The 17,760-nt window shown below is 43.3% G+C and overlaps 1 protein-coding gene across 2 annotated transcripts in view; it reads right to left on the bottom strand.

The window, feature by feature from the left end:
- Nucleotides 1–17,760, bottom strand: part of LOC124776957 (fat-like cadherin-related tumor suppressor homolog) — a gene marked incomplete at its 3' end in the record, with an annotated part of 338,653 nt that overhangs the window by 120,490 nt on the left and 200,403 nt on the right.

Genomic DNA, 17,760 nt, shown 5'->3' with positions numbered 1-17,760 from the left:
GTACAGACGAGATACTGGGGCGAATACATGTCACTGTCATTCATTGCCTTTCGTTCCTCCCATGGTGTGGCCAGGGATGGGAACGCTTAGAGACTGCTGGTGGCTGGCCACCAGCAAGAGATGATGTGCCACGCTTCATTGCGTGTCATCCACCCTGACGCCACCTACTCCGACCAAGGGCCCTCCCCATGGGCGCCACCCAGCCACAGCAAGGGCCACCTGGCAGGATGGCCGTTGCCGGGAGTCCTGATGCCCCAGGGAGATGGGCATCTACTCCTTGGCATACATGGGGAGTAAACGGCGCAGGCATCAGTAGAGCGATCCCTGTGTTGTCAGGGGGCTACAACCAACAGGGTACATGGCGGCCCCACCACAACGGGGTGCTGGATCTTAAGTGCAAAAATGTATGAGGTCGTCGTCGCAGCGAAAAACAACACTGCACAGTGTAGCGTGGAAATCGCACCCATGGACGTATCCTCGCCCAAGAGATGGAAAACAAGCTGGACAACCATTGCAACGACGAGAAAGCCGGCTAAAGGTCTCAATGCACGACATACAGTGCACCATGTAAGGCGCCCTTCCCCAATTGGCTCGCTCTTCTGAACAATTTAGAAAGATGGAGGTCACACCCGAGAGGGGACCATCACATAAGGCCGAAACATTTGAGACTCCTTTTAGTAGCCTCTTACGACAGGCAGGAATACCGCGGGCCTATTCTAACCCCCGAACCCGCAGGGGGGAGGGGGGGGGGGGGGACTGATGACCTACCTCGGATGTTAAGTCCCAAATTGATGCAGGTGATCAGACAGAACGCTTACGTATGCGTCACCTGTCAGAGTGGTATCTAGACGTAGCAGGGGCCCCGTATCACTCCAAATTCACACGCCCCACACGATTACAGAGCCTCCACCAGCTTTAACAGTCCCCTGCTGACATACAGGGTCCACGCATACATGAGGTTGTCTCCATACTCGTACAAGTCCATCCGCTCGATTCAACCGACCGGGCAACATGTTTCCGGTCATCAACGGTCCAATGTCGGTGTTGACGGGCCCAGGCGAGGCGTAAAGCTTTGTGTCGTGCAGTCATCAAAGATACATGAATGGGCCTTCGGCTCGGAAAGCCCATATCGACGATGTTTCGTAGAATGGTTCGCACGGTGACACTTGTTGATGGCCCGGCACTGAAATCTGCAGAAATTTACGGAAGGGTTGCACTTCTGTCACGCTGTATGGTTCTCTTCAGTCGTCGCTGGTCCCGTTCTTGCAGGATCTTTTTCCGGCCGCAGTGGTGTTGAAATTTGATGTTTTACCGGATTCCTGATATTCACATCCCACTCGTGAAATGAGCGTAAGGGTAAATCCCTACTTCATCGCCACATCGGAGATGCTGAGCCCCATCGCTCGTGCGCCGACTATATCACCATGTTCAAACTCTCTTAAATCTTGATAACCTGCCATTTTAGCAGCAGTAACCGATATAACAACTGCGCCAGACACTAGTTGTCTTACATAGGCGTTGTCGAATAATCTGTATTTGAGTACGCATGCCTATACCAGTTTCTTTGGAGCTTCAGTGTAAATCAGTCTGGCATATCCATGAACCGTCACGGAACATGGGTAACTACTGCACTTGGGAGTTCTGATTTACTTTAATAATATATCAATCAGAGGATCGTCATTTTCGTAAATGACTGCAAGACCCACCTGCTCTCTGGCACTACCCATCCAGAAGTGGCCTCTTGTTGTACCATGAAAACCATAGGCCGTTTTTCCGGTGGTTTAGAGAACCGCTGCACTCGGCTCCTGCCACGTTGCCTATCCTTTTGGTCTTCTTGGTACGCTGCTTCCTCAAAAACGACAGAAGAATTTTTCTCTGTTGAGTTTCTTGCGCGAGGCTTTTGGCTGGCATCGTCTGTCTTCCTCGCCCAAGAAGCGGCCATTGTGCAGAATCTTCCCGACACACAATCAATGGCCACGTATCTCAGAGCGAGCCTCACAAGTTATTGTTCTTTTATACCTTTCGTATACGCGAGTGACTGTTTTAAAACAGTATCTCTAAATAACAAATGGTTCAAATGGCTCTGAGCACTATGGGACTTAACTTCTGAGGTCATCAATCCCCTAGAACTTAGAACTACTTAAACCTAACTAACCTAAGGACATCACACACACATCCATGCCCGAGGCAGGATTCGAACCTGCGATCGTAGCGGTCGCGCCGTTCCAGACTGTAGCGCCTAGAACCGCTACTCTAAGTAACAAATGCTGCCTCATTTGCGTAATGTTCGTATCACTACATGTAGCGTCAGAGTCTTTACATTTCAGTCGTCTCTCGCTGACTGTAAGCTAGGTCGGCGATCCGTATCAAGAACTGTTTCACTTTATACAGCACTTTGGAGATTTGATATGGGAGCGATATTAAAGAGTTCCTTCACTCACAGCAGTGCAATTATGCCGAGTATCGACATTGCATGGATTCCAAAATGCTTTAAGCGCGTGAAGCCCGCCACGATTTTACTTTCGCGCCACAAGGGAAGAAGCGGCTGGTCACTGGGTCTGTCATGGATTAAGTGATTTCACATGTTCCGGGTAACAAAGTCTATCCCTCTCTTTCGTGGTCTACCCCTCTGTCTTGTTTGTCGAGGTTCGTAGTCTAGAATTAGTTGAAAGTCTACTTTCATGCAGTCTGTCTCCATGCTCCCACCATCTGTTTCTATTTAGATCTGTTTTCTTGTGCACTGAATCAACTTTTAATCAATTCATAATGTCTTCATTTCTTAAGCGATGTTCTCTGATGCACGATTTAACGCTACGGAGAAATCTCTTCTCCACAGGCTGGGTCCTTCTCATATCCGTTTGTGTGGGAACCCAGGTTTCAGATCTATAGAACATAGAAGATACTCCCATAATTTTGTAAAACTTCATCTAATTTTTTTTCGTGGCTTTCTTTGTAGCGCTTTTCTAATTGTCCCATAGATTGTATTAACTTGTAGGATCTTTTTATCACTTTCACTGTCGAAATTTCGTCCTGCAGCCGAGATACAGAAAGTGGTTTATTATTCCAGTATTACATTATTTATTACAGTTTTAGAACTGGTAGACGATTTTCCCTTGGTTTCCTTTGTTTAATTAGTTAAGATTTTCATGTTATATTTAAAGCCAACAAACTAAGATTGTAAACGGTTCATTGAAGATTATCTTCATTTTCTTGGATTATTCTTTGATCATCTGAGTATAGTAGGATACAGGAACATCTCTGTTGATCTTTATGCCGTAGGTTACTTTGTTCCCAAGCTCCGACTAGGTCATCTACGTAGTTGTCTGAAAGAATTGCTGTTAACTGTTTACATAAGTTATCTTCACCTTCGATCAAAATGTTAGTCTCTTTGAAAAGAGCTTTAACAGAGTTAATTTGATACATTGGAAAGCCACTTCTTTCCATAATCTGCCGCAATACCTGTCGTCTCTGTCAAAAGATTTTTCATAATCTACGAACGTTATGTGCGTCTCTAAGATAAATTCTTTCCTTTTTTTCTACAAGAAATTTTATTCTAAAATAGCATCAGTAGAGGATCGTCCTTTTCTAAAGCGAATTTGTTGTTCTAATACAATTATATTGAAGATAGGATGCAGTCTATTTTTATAACGCTATAGATTTTATAGCTTAGCCGGCCGCTGTGGCCGAGCGGTTCTAGGCGCTTCAGTCCGGAAACGCGCTTCTGCTACGTTCGCAGGTTCGAAACCTGCCTAGGGCATGCATGTGCGTGATGTCCTTAGGTTAGTTAGGTTTAAGTAGTTCTAAGTCTAGGGGAATGATGACCTCAGATGTTAACTCATTCATTTCGACGAGGTATATGTTTCTATTGATTGTACAGTTTTCACAGTATTCTTCGGCGTCTGAATCAAACCAGAGATTTTTTTTTAATTTTTATTGGCTGTATCTTTCTCTTTTTGGTTCACGTGTATAATTAATTTGTATGCAATTGACTGTCGTCCATGAAAGTCACTTTCAATTTTGTTAATGAAAAGCTCCCACGATGCCTGTTGCTTTTCCTGGTTATATTTCTAGTTGTATTTCTTTTCCCACAATATATCAGGAGATGATCTTGAGTGTGTGATTGTAGGTGTGTATGTCGCGATACGATAAACCGCAATCGCGATAGTCTACAATCCGACCTTTATCAAAGTCGGAAACGTGATGGTACGCATTCCTCCTCCTTACACGAGGCATCACAACAACGTTTCACCAGGAAACGCCGGTCAACTTCTGTTTGTGTATGAGAAATCGGTTGGAAACTTTCCTCATGTTAGCACGTTGTAGGTGTCGGCACCTGCGCCAACCTAGTGTGAATGCTCTGAAAAGCTAATCATTTGCATATCACAGCATCTTCTTCCTGTCGGATAAATTTAGCGTCTGTAGCACGTCACTTCGTGGTGTGACAATTTTAATGGCCAATAGTGTATATAACATAGATAGTAATACATACAAAGACTACAATCTAAAAAAAGGACGTAGTCGTTACTACCATCGTAACAGGTGACATCTGCAGCAGTGGGCCATAATTTTGTTCCACACTGGTTATTAAGACTTCTAAACATTTTTGAAGCTGTATCCCATGCAACTCCCTGTTCATGGGTAGCAATTTGCGAACTGTCCATTTTTCTTACAGTCTTTATATACATTATTTTCGACGTTTCATAACTCTTGTGGCAGATGTATCGCATAACGAAGCGTCGAAGCAAAATGGATACAGAGGCAGGTATTCGAGACGCAAGGTTCAACCATTGAGTTGATTCGTACTGGTAAGCAGAGGAAAATGAAAAACCTTAGGGAGGTTGGTACGAATGTCTGAGACTCGGGCAGCTGAGTCTTCTGGATGTGGATAAGAGCTATACATCGTAGAAGCCGTGCCCCGAAACCTCTGCTACATGAAGCTAACCGGCAAGTCAAGACACAGCCTTAAGACTAGGTATTATCACTCGTATCAACGGTTTTAGAACTGTTGATTTTCATTATTTAAATGCGTGTTGGAAATTCTTCGTGATAGAATACATTTTTAAGTAACATACATTGATTTTAATTTTGTGATACCCTTTGGGACGGCACCGTCTCAGATCCCTCACCTAGGACTACCTAAGACCCGTTACATACGAGCCGCACCTGGTTCTAACAAAGAGGAGAGTCCGAATTGAGGCGCCGGTGCGCCTAATTCGCAGCCACTGCGCGAGAACGACTTGCAAGTCGTGTTGCCGCGCGATTAGGCGCCCGAGGCGGAGGTGCCGCGAACAGACGACGCGACGAAGCGAGCGAAAGCTGGGGGCGGCGAGGGGGCGCGGCGGAAGCAGGCACCGCCGGGCAGGCAGACAGACTCGTCAGCGGAAGTCGTCGCTGCGCAATCCGGGGCCTGCGATGGCAGTTGCCGTCTTCCTTCTCCAGCTTTTAGAATTAGCTTACTTCACAACTTTCAAACCAGTATCGACCTACACAGGGCGTTTCACTAAATGTGTTTGCCTCTGTAAGTGTTTACAGACGGAAATATTTATTACGGAAGTGGTGATTGAAAATTTGTTCCAAGGCCGAGAATCGAACCCGCATCTCCTGCTTACTAGGCAGGTGCGCTAGCCCCTGAGCCACCTTGGCACATCGATGCACACAACTGCACGGATTATCATGGTACGCCTCCCTCCTTGATCCAATTTCTCACTGCCGACCCCGACTTCTTTAAATTCCCCCTCACAAAAGAACAGATTTGATGGGCTCTCCATGTTCTGGAATAGCGCGGGCATCCAGCCTGGAACCCTGGTGCAGGTATTTATGCAAATGAAATGACAACTTCAGAGGCTTAATGGTTAACGCACTTGCCTTGTAAGCAGGAGACCCGGATTCAATTCACGGCCTTGGTACAAATTTTCACTCGCCACTTCAGTCTATATACATAAAATCGTATCTGTATGAGGCCAATAAAGTCTCTGAAATTGTGTCATTTCATATGTGAGCTATACATAGTTAGTTCGTACGGAACCCTCAGTGAGCGAGTACTGCTCGCAGCTGGCCATTTTTTTAAACACTTCATTAACAGTAAATGGGAACGGGCGAACGCGACAGCGTTAAGAGAAAAAATATATAAAATTAGTCAAAAACTTGAAATTTTTTTGTGCCACTATGCAGATCTTACAAATACAGTTTCCACTTTTCAGAGTTTATTTACGATGCGATTAACTATGGTTTATTAAAGAAATAACACAAAGCCAGATCGAAAGCTTTAATAATTTCATTTGGAAAAGATGCGTCTGATGATAAAATTGACTGATATAATGCTTGTGTATTGTTCAACGGTGATAACCTTGGAATAATGAGGACCCTAAACAGGCTAGGATTTGGTGCAGGTTGTTTCACTGGAGATAATGTGCGATGAGCATTGCTAGTTCTGACATGTAAATGAAGGATGTTGCCAAAAGGGCAGCCAGGAAGAACCGGACTGGAAGAAGAGAGCTACATAAAGATCAAGAATACCTGATGTATGATTGTGGGCAACATTATGGTACTTTTTATTACGTAAATGCTAATAAAATCTTTCTTTTCCATTTTCAAACTACTTTCATTTTTCATTGTATAAGGAGCATTTTCTGCGGAACCATTGCAGATACGAAGATGAAATTTCCTACTAATTTTATACTTACTGTAACAGAACTTTCCGTGGTAAAAAGTTTTTCAAAGTGCACTACCACCAAATTTATTTAAATTTTTGTGAAACAAAAATTTGCTAGATATCATACACAAATTTTAAAAAACTGTTGCGAGAGTTCTAAGACATATTAAAAAAGTGATACACACGTTTGTTTATCTAATGACTAACAATTGTGGTAGGGAAGACAAATGGTCGACTTCGGCTTATTGGGAGAATTTGACTAATGAGTGGTTCACCTGTAAAGGAGACTGCACATAGGATGTTGGTGCGACCTGTTCTGGAGTACTGCTCGAGTGTCTGGAATTCGTACCAGGTCGGATTGAAGGAAGACATAGAAGCAATTCAGAGGCAGACGGCTGCATTTGTTACCAGTAGGTTCGAACAACCCGGTAGTGTTACGGAGAAGCTTCGGGAACTCAAATGGGAATCCACGGAGGGGAGGCGACGTTCTTTTTCGAGAAACACTATTGAGAAAATTTAGAGAACCAGCATCTGAAGCTGACTGCCGAACGATTCTACTAACGCCAACATACATTGTGCGTAAGGACCACGAAGATAAGATACAAGAAATTAGGGCTCATACGGAGGCATGCAGACAGTCGTTGTTGCCTTGTTCTATTTGCTGTTGGAACAGGAGGGGAAATGACAAGTAGTGGTACAGAATACCCTTCGCCACGCTCCGTACTGTGGCTTGCGGAGTATATATGTAGATGTAAGAATAACATACCATATTTTGAAAGTGATAAGTAAAGTAACCTTTGAAAAGCATGTTCCTCGTATGATATATGTTCTCAAAGTATCCAGCAACGTCCTGATCAAATTATTTGACAAAAAGATTGACAAACAGATTTAAAAATTTCTGATTATAGCCAGTAACATAACGACAGCATGTGCAAAATATGGTTCGATTAACTCTCAGAAAGCGAAAGTTACATTAGCTTATATGTCCTCACGCATTCCTCCTCCTCCTCCTCCTCCTCCTCCTCCTCTTTAAGGAGGTATTGTGTCGGGCGGCAGACGGATCGGAGCTTCAAGCCAACTCATGGGAGGGGGATGGACGGATGCTGCTCGAAAAGACAAGGAAAGCGGCATCGTATGATTTTGGGGCACGACGGTCAGTGCTGTCTTGGCTCTCGGGTGGTCTGTTACTGCGGGCTGTGGAATGCCCCGAGCTTGGAGCTGCGCATGTGGGCAGCTTCTGGCTGACAACATATGGATAGCAGCGCCGAGTGCACTGTAACAACCTGCAGTAGTCTGGAAACGTACGCCTGCGGAACTGAGAAGCAGTTGGCGGCTGTCGACACCGAGTGAGCGGCGCGAAACACTTGAAGAGTGGCTAGGACTGTGTTTTACTGGTGCGTGGAAAGACTATGCCTGAAGTGCAGAGACGTGACTGCGGATAATGGTGTGTGCGTTGTACACAGGATTGCACAAGGAGGATTTCACGTCTTTGAGTGTGCTATTAACAGTCCTTGATACTTGTTAAGGATTTCGTGACGTACCACAGTGGCTTTGTTTAGTTACGTACTGGTTGTATTTTGAAACTTTGTTCATTATCTACTTCTTCAGTCTCAGTGCAATTGTTTGAGGGAAAGCCTTTGAGAAGATTCGTTTTAAAAATGTGTGTCTTCAAACTGCCAAGTTTTAGTTTTGGTGTCGTCATACCTCTGATGTTATTCATGATGTTGGACGACGTAAGTATGCAGCGACAATGTTTTCTATTGGTGTAATAGTTTGGCTCAAACTAGCGCTGCGCTGCACCACGTTGGCTAGTGCATATTGTACTTATGCCCTGTATTTTAAATTTTAACCGTAATATGTTGCGTGTCTTAGGTTAAGATTTTAGTACTAACTTGTTAATTATTCTCTGATTGAGCGTTTATAGTATCGTTCAGCTAGAACTGAGTTATGAATCTGGAATTTTCTACGATACGTTGAACAGTAATTTAGTTGGTCTATTAACGAACTATTTGTGATGGTATTTCTCCAACTGAAACTTTTTGGATTCTTGTTTCTTGCGCTCTTTTACGATAACTGTTTTCGAAGAATTACACTTACTATTTTGGTGATTGTTTTCGACGTTAATGTTGTTAATAAAGGCTATACTATAATTACATGTTCACAACACTCAATTATTTCCACTCCACAGTCTATGGTGCTGCTAAATTCAATTTCCTCCGCACTATTCGGTAGCACAGATTATTAACGGAAACGCGGTTACATGGGGTATTAAATAATATTTGTGACTGGATTGAGGGTTTCTTAGTATGATGTGATGATGGTTGGTTTGTGGGGCGCTCTACCGCGCGGTCATCATCAGCGCCCGTACAAAGTCCAATTTTTTTCACAGTCCAACCTAGCCACTGTCACGAATGATGAGGGTGGTGGTGAAATGATGATGACAGCACAAACACCCAGTCCCAGGTCAGAGAAAATCCCCAACCCAGTCGGGAATTGAACCCGGGACCCCGTGATCTAGAGGTAGCAACGATAGCCGCTAGGCCACGAGTTGCGGACGATTTCTTAGTATGAACGTCTAAGCACGTTGTCTTCAAGGGAGTCATCAACAGTGTTTTGGGCCCCTGTTCCTAGTGGCTGTTACTGACGTACTATCTGAAAAAAAAGCTGCACAAACGTCCAGTAAGATTCCGATAAGACTTTATGTAGTGCAAAGAGAGTTGAGAAATATAGCACTGCGCACTTCACAAAACTCGGGAAAGTAGTATCCTATGATGGTTCAAATGGCTCTGAGCACTATGGTACTTAATAGCCTAGGTCATCAGTACCCTAGAACTTAGAACTACTTAAACCTAACTAACCTAAGGGCCTCACACACATCAATGCCAGAGGCAGGATTCGAACCTGCGACCGTAGCAGTCACGCGGTTCCGGACCGAAGCGCCTAGAACCGCTCGGCCACCGCGGCCGGCAGTATCCTATGACTACAACATCTGTGAGTTGCAATTGCAGTCATGAGAGTCTTACAATTCCTTAGGTGTAGCAGTTTGAAGGAATATGAAATGGAATGATCATTCAGGCACAATCCTAGGTGAGGTAGGTGGCAGACTTTGCTTCACTGAGGTAGGTGACAGACTTTGCTTCACTGGCATTCCCTTTACAAAGGACACTGCTTACAAATTACTTGTGCGCTCCATCTTCAAAAAATTGCTTAAATGTGCAGGGATGTACCAAATAGGACTACCAGGGGATATTGAACGTATACAAAGAAGGGTGTAATGATGGTCACAGATTTGTTCGACCCACGGAGAGCATCACTGAACTGTTTAAAAACCTGAATTGGCATACGGTAAAGGTAGACGCCAATTATTCTGTGCAAGATTACATACAGATTTTCAAGAGCAAGAATTAAAAATTTAGAGACATACTTCACCCCCCCCCCCCCCCCTCTCCACAGTGTATCGCTTCGTAGGACGGTGAAGACAAGCTTAGACTAACAGCTACATCTTTACATACATGATATTTGTCTGAGACAAGAATTAAATGAAAATAATTGCCATCCCTAGTTCTGAATAAAGTTTCCTGGAGGCTTGCCTTGACTGTAAGACGAATGCCGGAACTGGAAATGCCTCTGTAACACTTCTAATCCGGATTCCCTGTGACCCACCACCCGTTCGCCTGGTATTTGGCTGCGAAGTCCTTCACTCCACAGTGGGTCAATACTAGAACAGGCCGCTCCACTTTTATGGGTAGTAAATGCCAAGTATTTGAAAAAGGACTGAATTAGATTGTGTAGCTAAATAAGCAAATGCGGTTTGTTTGAGTGCTGCGGATTGGGATATTGTGTACTGTTATTGCTCCTTAATTCTGTGTGGCGCATATTTATATCTACGCATCGATATCGGAAGCATATAGTATTAAAATTTCGACGCTAAAAACCAGGAAGGCAATAAACGGAACATTATCTCAATGAATGTGAAGTTTTTTTTCAAATTCACGACTGCAGGCCGATGTCATCATGGAACGTTTTAACCCAGTCACGATGTAAAGCGAAGCCAATGCAGACACTTTTGTGACTGACTCATGTGCAAAAAATACTGGAAGATGTTTCTTTTTTAATCAATTAAAAGTTTGTGTGTGTGTGTGTATTTATTAAGTAATTGTTACTTTCGATCTTATAGTTCATCATTGCGTTATACAAGATAACGATTTACAGTATCAGTTTGACAAGAAAACTGTTTTGTTTCGTTATTTAAAATTGATAGAACTGAAAACTGCCATAGATAATATACACTCACTATTATTATGCAATGCAACAACAACAAAAAAATGGCTCTGAGCACTATGGGACTTAACTTCTGAGGTCATCAGTCCCCTAGAACTTAGAACTACTTAAACCTAACTAACCTAAGGACATCACACACATCCATGCCCGAGGCAGGATTCGAACCTGCGACCGTAGCGGTCTCGCTGTTCCAGACTGTAGCGCCTAGAACCGCACGGCCACCACGGCCGGCTACACTGCAACAATAAAGACTACCATGAAGTTAATGACAAAAAAAATTTTTTACTAAAAATTTTCCGGTGGCCTTACCTGTTCAAAAGCATTTGTATAAATTAGATAACAAAATTTTCATTCCACTCAACAAGCTCTAGAATTCTTTTTCAGTTCCGCAGAGTAGCCATTCATGAACGAAACTTATCATTGGTATCCTTAGAACCTACTTTTTCATTCCATATCCGAAACTTTCTCGTAGTTCTTTCATTGTTTACGTAATTTGAAAAGTAAAGGAGAAAGATTCAGTCCCTATCTTACGCCGATTTTGATGTGAACACGTTCCTTGGTTTTCCATGCTTCGCAATGCAGAAGTGTTGTGACAGAAAATAACACTTCTACCAAAAATTCTTGGTCCAGTTGAGGGGGGCTGCCAGGGTTACGAGGATGACCTAAACATGTGAATGCAACTAATGCAGTATCCAATATGAAGAGGGAGGCAAATGATTTTACCTAATAGTTGTTCAACCGTACGGTCAATTTGCTTGTATGTGCGCTGGAACGCGTGTGTGCGTCTGTTTGTATTGTCTAGAAATTCAGTTTTGAAATTACTCCAGGTGTCATTCGAGAAGGAAAAAAATCTAGTCACAAGTTAATGAAGCACGCGAGGGTTTCTGTAGAGACTGCAGCATGACACGAGCTGTACTTACAAAGTTTTCTGAAAACCACAAACTCGACACGAAAGGACAGTACTTGTTAGGCACGCTGAACTTTATCTCCGCGCTTACAGTTGGGGGAACTGAAAATCTTTACTGAGATAACAGGAAAACAATAACATAAAAAAATGGCTGATTACGAAATGATGTACCGAGGCGAAGACTTGAACACTGGATAGAACAGCTTGTATTAAAAAAAAAAACCAATCAGAATGCACAAAACTAAATCTCTCTCATTACTTGCAAAAAATTTCACTGTAGAGAGACTTCTATACTGCATGTGATGGTTTTTCATGACTGTCACTTTTCCACCTACGGCGTGCGCAGAAGATGAATATTCTACTCAGTATTTCCCGTCAACGATCATAATGGGAGGAATCTGGAAAATTTAATAACTTTTTTCGAATACATAAAACAGCTGATTCCCAAAATTCATTAGAGGAATATTAAGTTAATAATTGGTGACTTCACGGTTCAGATGTGAACTGGGAAGAAGTTCGGAGAATGTTTTGGAGAACACCTAGCGCACACGTCCGCGACAGAATATGGTGAGAGGGGTAATCGAATTGTATCGAACGTTTGATAGCTTACATTTTAAAGAATCTAAATGATTTCGAGAGCCGCAGAATTTGGATGCTGGCAGATTTATGAGGACAGTTTTTACTTGCATGTACCTGTTATGTTCCAAACCACAAAAACGGGATATGCATGTGCTCGTAGCTCGTGTTCTGATGGTGATAAAAAGGTAGAATCAAGTGTTTTGAATAGCCCTTGGGCTGTGGACCATTTGTATACTCTAAGGAAGGTACTTCTTCGTGTCACTTTTCTACAATATAGGGTCAAAGTTTGAATATTACACACTTCCTCCTGCTTAGGCGAATGGAGTAAATCGGCTGGTTCTCTTTGCATTTGATGACATAGTCTGGATCTCGAAAACCTTCAAAATTTTCTTGATATCTTTATCCGTTTCCAAAATACAGAGGTTCGAAATTACCCTACATCTACATGTAAAATCCGATATGAGGCGAATAATAAATAACCGCAGCAGATTGCTCAGATTTTGCCGGTATTTTCTCTAGGCATTTATCTACAAGAGCCATCTCCCCGTTTTCAAAAATATGTATCCATTATTGAGAAACTCTCCAAAAAATGTTTTTTTAGGTACCAATGCCCAGCCACGGATTCCGAGACGGCTAAACACGGTAAATAGCTAAAATTTTTGCGATGTATTCCCGAGATCCCAATCCCTACTAACAGACTTGAAAATTTTCTTCGTATATTCATCCGTTTCCGAGTTACAGAGGTTCAAAGTTACTCTACTTATATATGTAAAATACGTACGTAGAATTGGTTTCGGGCGGAAACTTAGTTTATAAAGTGACGTAGCAAGGAGAAATACGCTTTAAAGTGTCTCCGTTATCTGGGAACGCCAGGCTGCAGTATTGAAGTACATGATAAATATTTTTTTGCACGTAAATTCCGGTCTCTGGTGTAAAATTAGTTTCGCGTTATTTTAGATTCACTTAAGTAATCTATCTACATTTTACTGATCCATAAAGTTCTTTTCATATGAGTGACAAGCCCTGCTGCAGCAGGGAAAAGAAGGGAACCACTGGAAAAAAGCTCCTATTAGAGCCCAAAAAAAGGCATTAGAGAAGCTTGTGGGAGTTTCTAGATGAGTTGCATATTAAAAAAATACCGAATATGTTCACATGCCAAAATTTTTGGGAAAAGTCTTAAAGGTGAAGATGAACTTGAAAAAATACGAGAACTAGTTTATGGAAACATTGTTTTAAGTGAATGGTCCCAGTTAGCTGTATTTATATCGTAACATTTCGTTATTTTGTTAGACAGACGACCGTCATAGCCTCACTTTCACCATTCACATCAGGGCAAAAACTTGACTACGTTGAATTCCGTCTCCGTTGTCATTTTACGCACCGTTGCACATTCATCACCGTAGCGCCATTTTTCGGTTTACGTCCAGTGTGAATACACCTGCAAACTTACTGTCCTCGAGTTTTGAAGGCATGCGTGTGGAAGTATCTATCGAAAATTCACCGGCAGGCGTCTCTCACGATAGCCAGCACTTTTAAACCATACCGAATGGATTCTGATGGAGCTGAAATTAAGTAACCGACAATAGAATGTTGCAAATGAATATCTTTGCTATGCGTCAGCAGCCCAGGGTTTTTGTCACGACAATCCGTAAAGTTTGCGCGATGTTTCGAAGCGCATGTCCTCTCATTCCATCTTCACCAGTTGATTTTTTGCCTCTTATTTCATGACTGCTTCTCATTACGTGAAACACCATGGCTGCGAATCATGCCAACCTTCGAGCAGTGTGTTTCTAACAATCAAAACAATGAAACGTATCATGGCAGTACTATTAAGACGGTAACAAAGCAAAGCCGACTTTCTCGTTAGGATGCCTGTTAGATGGAGCTCGTTGGTGCTTCCGCCCCGTGTAAGGCCACACTAGCCAGCGAAACCACGATAGAAAGCAAGGGAAACTGGCGAGCGACCTCAAGAGAGCACTTTTAGGTCCTCATTCGCCGCGCGCTGCACCTGAGAGCGAAACCGCAAGGACACTGGCTCGCCAGGTGTGGCTTCGTATTTCGGCGCCAGTTCCTATTTCCCGCCGTTTGAAACTACGTCTGCCTCTCAGCTGACGCGCGTGCTGCTGCCCCGTTCATTCTGGCGAGCAACTGCAGCTGTAGTCTCGTGTGCAGGACGCTGAACAGTCCCCACTCGGAACGTGAACGCCAACGTTGAGCTGGTCGAGTTTTTTGACGTCACAACGTGCAATTTCACGTTGCTGGAGCATTCCCAGGTATGAAAGCCAGAATAAGACTCATCAAACTTTTGCTTCATGAAGAGCAACGTGGACAATAAGATGCAAGATAACTTGCTACGCCCTAACCGGGCATTGGCAAACGCCATACTGGATTAGGTGTTTTGCAGTTGAAGCAATTATTTGGTATTTTTCGTACTGTAACTCACGTGCTACGAATATGTGCGGTTTCAAAACGCCAGCACATGGAGCGCTTTCGAAAAAAGTCATTTATGGCACAATTTGTTTGCAATAAAATGACAGGAAATGACATAAAAAAACAAACGCCACCAGAATAGGCTTAGAAGGCCCAACGGTTTCGACCGGCCGCCGTGTCATCCTCAGACCTTAGGCGTCACCAGATGCTGACACGGAGGGTCATGTGGTCAGCACACAGCTCTGCCGGCTCAACCAAGTAGCTCCTCAATTGGCCTTACAAGGACTGAGTGCAGCCCAATTGCCAACAGCATTCGGCAGATACAGACGGTCACCCATCCAAGTGTTAGCCAAGCCCGACGGAGCTTAACTTCGGTGATCTGACGGGAACCGGTGTTACCACTGCGACACGGCCGTTGGCACGTATTGTTGGTGAGATGCGCCAATTGTAGTGTAGTGAATACAGCTCTGGAACGTGAATCGAAATGTTCTCAGTATGCGTCCTGCTTCTTGCAAATATTTTTTATTCCTCTCCATGTTTTCTAAAAGATTCTAAATTTCCTTACTAATTTAATAGAATATGTTCTGGAGTATTGGATTGTATATACAATTTAGAGTGTTATCTTTTCGGGGCTCTGTTTGATTTTGTGAAAATTCCAGGTAATAGACTAAAGAACTATTATAAACATTGCCGAGCCAAGATCCTCTCCTAGTAATCTGAAAAGCTTAACGCATTAGGCTAGATTTAATGACGCAAAACGAATGACACAGCAAACTCAAAAAAAGATGGTTCAAATGGCTCTGAGCACCATGGGACTTAACATCTGAGGTCATCAGTCCCCTAGACTTAGAACTACTTAAACCCAACTAATTTATGAGGTGGCGCAGTGGTTAGCACACTGGATTCGCATTCGGGAGGACGACGGTTCAATCCAGCGTCCGGCCATCCTGATTTAGGTTTTCTGTGATTTCACTAAATCGCTCCAGGCAAATGCCGGGATGGTTCCCTTGAAAGGGCACGGCCGACTTCCTTCCCCGTCCTTCCCTAATCCGACGAGACCGATGACCTTGCTGTTTGGTCTCTTCCCCCCAACAATCCAATCCAACTAATTTAAGGATATCTCACACATACATGAACGAGGCAGGATTCGAATCTGCGACCGTAGCAGCAGCGCGGTTCCGGACTGAAGCGCCTACAACCTCTCGGCCACAGTGCCCGGCACAGCAAACAACATCTATGTTATACGTGTACAACAATTCGTTGTTCAACTCATAGACCTGTTCTCAATCTTCTTCGCCATTCTTTCTGCTAGTCTTCTATGATTGGTAAGAACGCTCACGGAGCTATTTTACACACATTCATTTTCGTTAACAAATCTGGCGGTTTGCGCGCTTGATATGACCGACGACTGCCGCCAGAGAGCGCTGCGGTCGGAAAAGCTCCTCCTGACATTCGAAGTCGTGTTCTATCGTGCACCAATCACCTTAGGCGGGCTTTACGATAACAAACACATCCACCCCTGAAACGTCCATTGCAGTGCTCTCATTGCAATTAAAACTTAAGTTTTGAGTGATTCAGAACTCAGAAACGTTTTGTTGTACAGTGCACATAGAAGTACAGCGGTCTCTATGAGGACTTGTAGATACAAAAAATCGCATGGCGAATGTGCACTGTCCACGTAAGTTCCTGATAAAATATCCTAGGGATACAGACTGAGATTTTCACTCTGCAACGGAGTGTGCGCTGATATGAAACTTCCTGGCAGATTAAAACTGTGTGCCGGACCGAGACTCGAACTCGGGACCTTTGCCTTTCGCGGGCAAGTGATCTACCATATGAACTACCCAAGCACGACTCACGCCCCGTCCTCACAGCTTTAAGTATCCTAGGGATGCTTCAATCTAAACTGAGGCCAGTTGGAAGAGAGACACGCACTGGTAGAGGAAGACGTAACAGGAAAATCAAGGAACTTCTGCGACTCCGTATCTCCTAAAGAAAAATTATCGTAATATTTGTCTGTTAATGAGATTAAAATAAATTATACTTTCGTTAAATATTTTTTACAGTTCAGTGAAACCAAATTCATATGTAAATTGACGAATTGAAAGAAGTAATATATATCAAATATTTATGCTCATGGATGTGGTCAGATGATTCAGAACTCATATCGGTACAACAGATTCGTAAGTTTATGTACTAGTTGCACTATTTACATTTGCAGTGCCGCACGTTCTCTGAGTACGCCACTTCTGGGGAATACAAGTGCATAGCCAATATAGATACCGGTACAGTGTATCGAATATTAACCTTAACCCATATCTGCTGGACGCAAGCTTACAGGTGACACGGGGATGCCGCATCAGCTTGGCTGTGGTGACATTTTGGCGACTGCGGAGAAGGCGCTTAGGTAATTCGTCTGTGAGATGGGTTCATCGAGCTGAAAAGTACAAGCAGAGCGCAGCCTCCGTTGGCCCCAATAGGGGCACGAAGTATTTATTTTATAATTAGCAGCACGTAATATGGAACGATATATTGTTCTATATACGGTGATGGGACTGAATTGTAACGGGCAATCGATAACTCACGTGAAAACATTGTCTCTTTGTATGTTCATCTTGGTAGAAGATAGTGGTTGGCACGTCGCTTGGTCAGTTTGAAGTTAACAGCAGTATACCTTCAGTGATAAAGTTTGAACTTTGAATCGGGTAACGTAATAAAGAGCTCCAAATTTATGGTTGAAGGTGTACTGCTGTTTACATGAAAACATTGTGTTCAAGTACTATTGAGTGGACTGTAGATCGACGTAGGAACCTTTTCGTGAACTCTTAAACAGTTGAGATAACCACCAGTTCATTCAAGATACTAATCATAGTTTATTTACTGCGTTACTTATACTGAAAGTGGCAGTAGC

Source organism: Schistocerca piceifrons, chromosome 2 (genome assembly GCF_021461385.2).
Source record: "Schistocerca piceifrons isolate TAMUIC-IGC-003096 chromosome 2, iqSchPice1.1, whole genome shotgun sequence".
In the NCBI taxonomy this organism is placed as follows: Eukaryota; Metazoa; Arthropoda; class Insecta; order Orthoptera; family Acrididae; genus Schistocerca; species Schistocerca piceifrons.
This window is presented reverse-complemented; position numbering and strand designations above follow the sequence as displayed.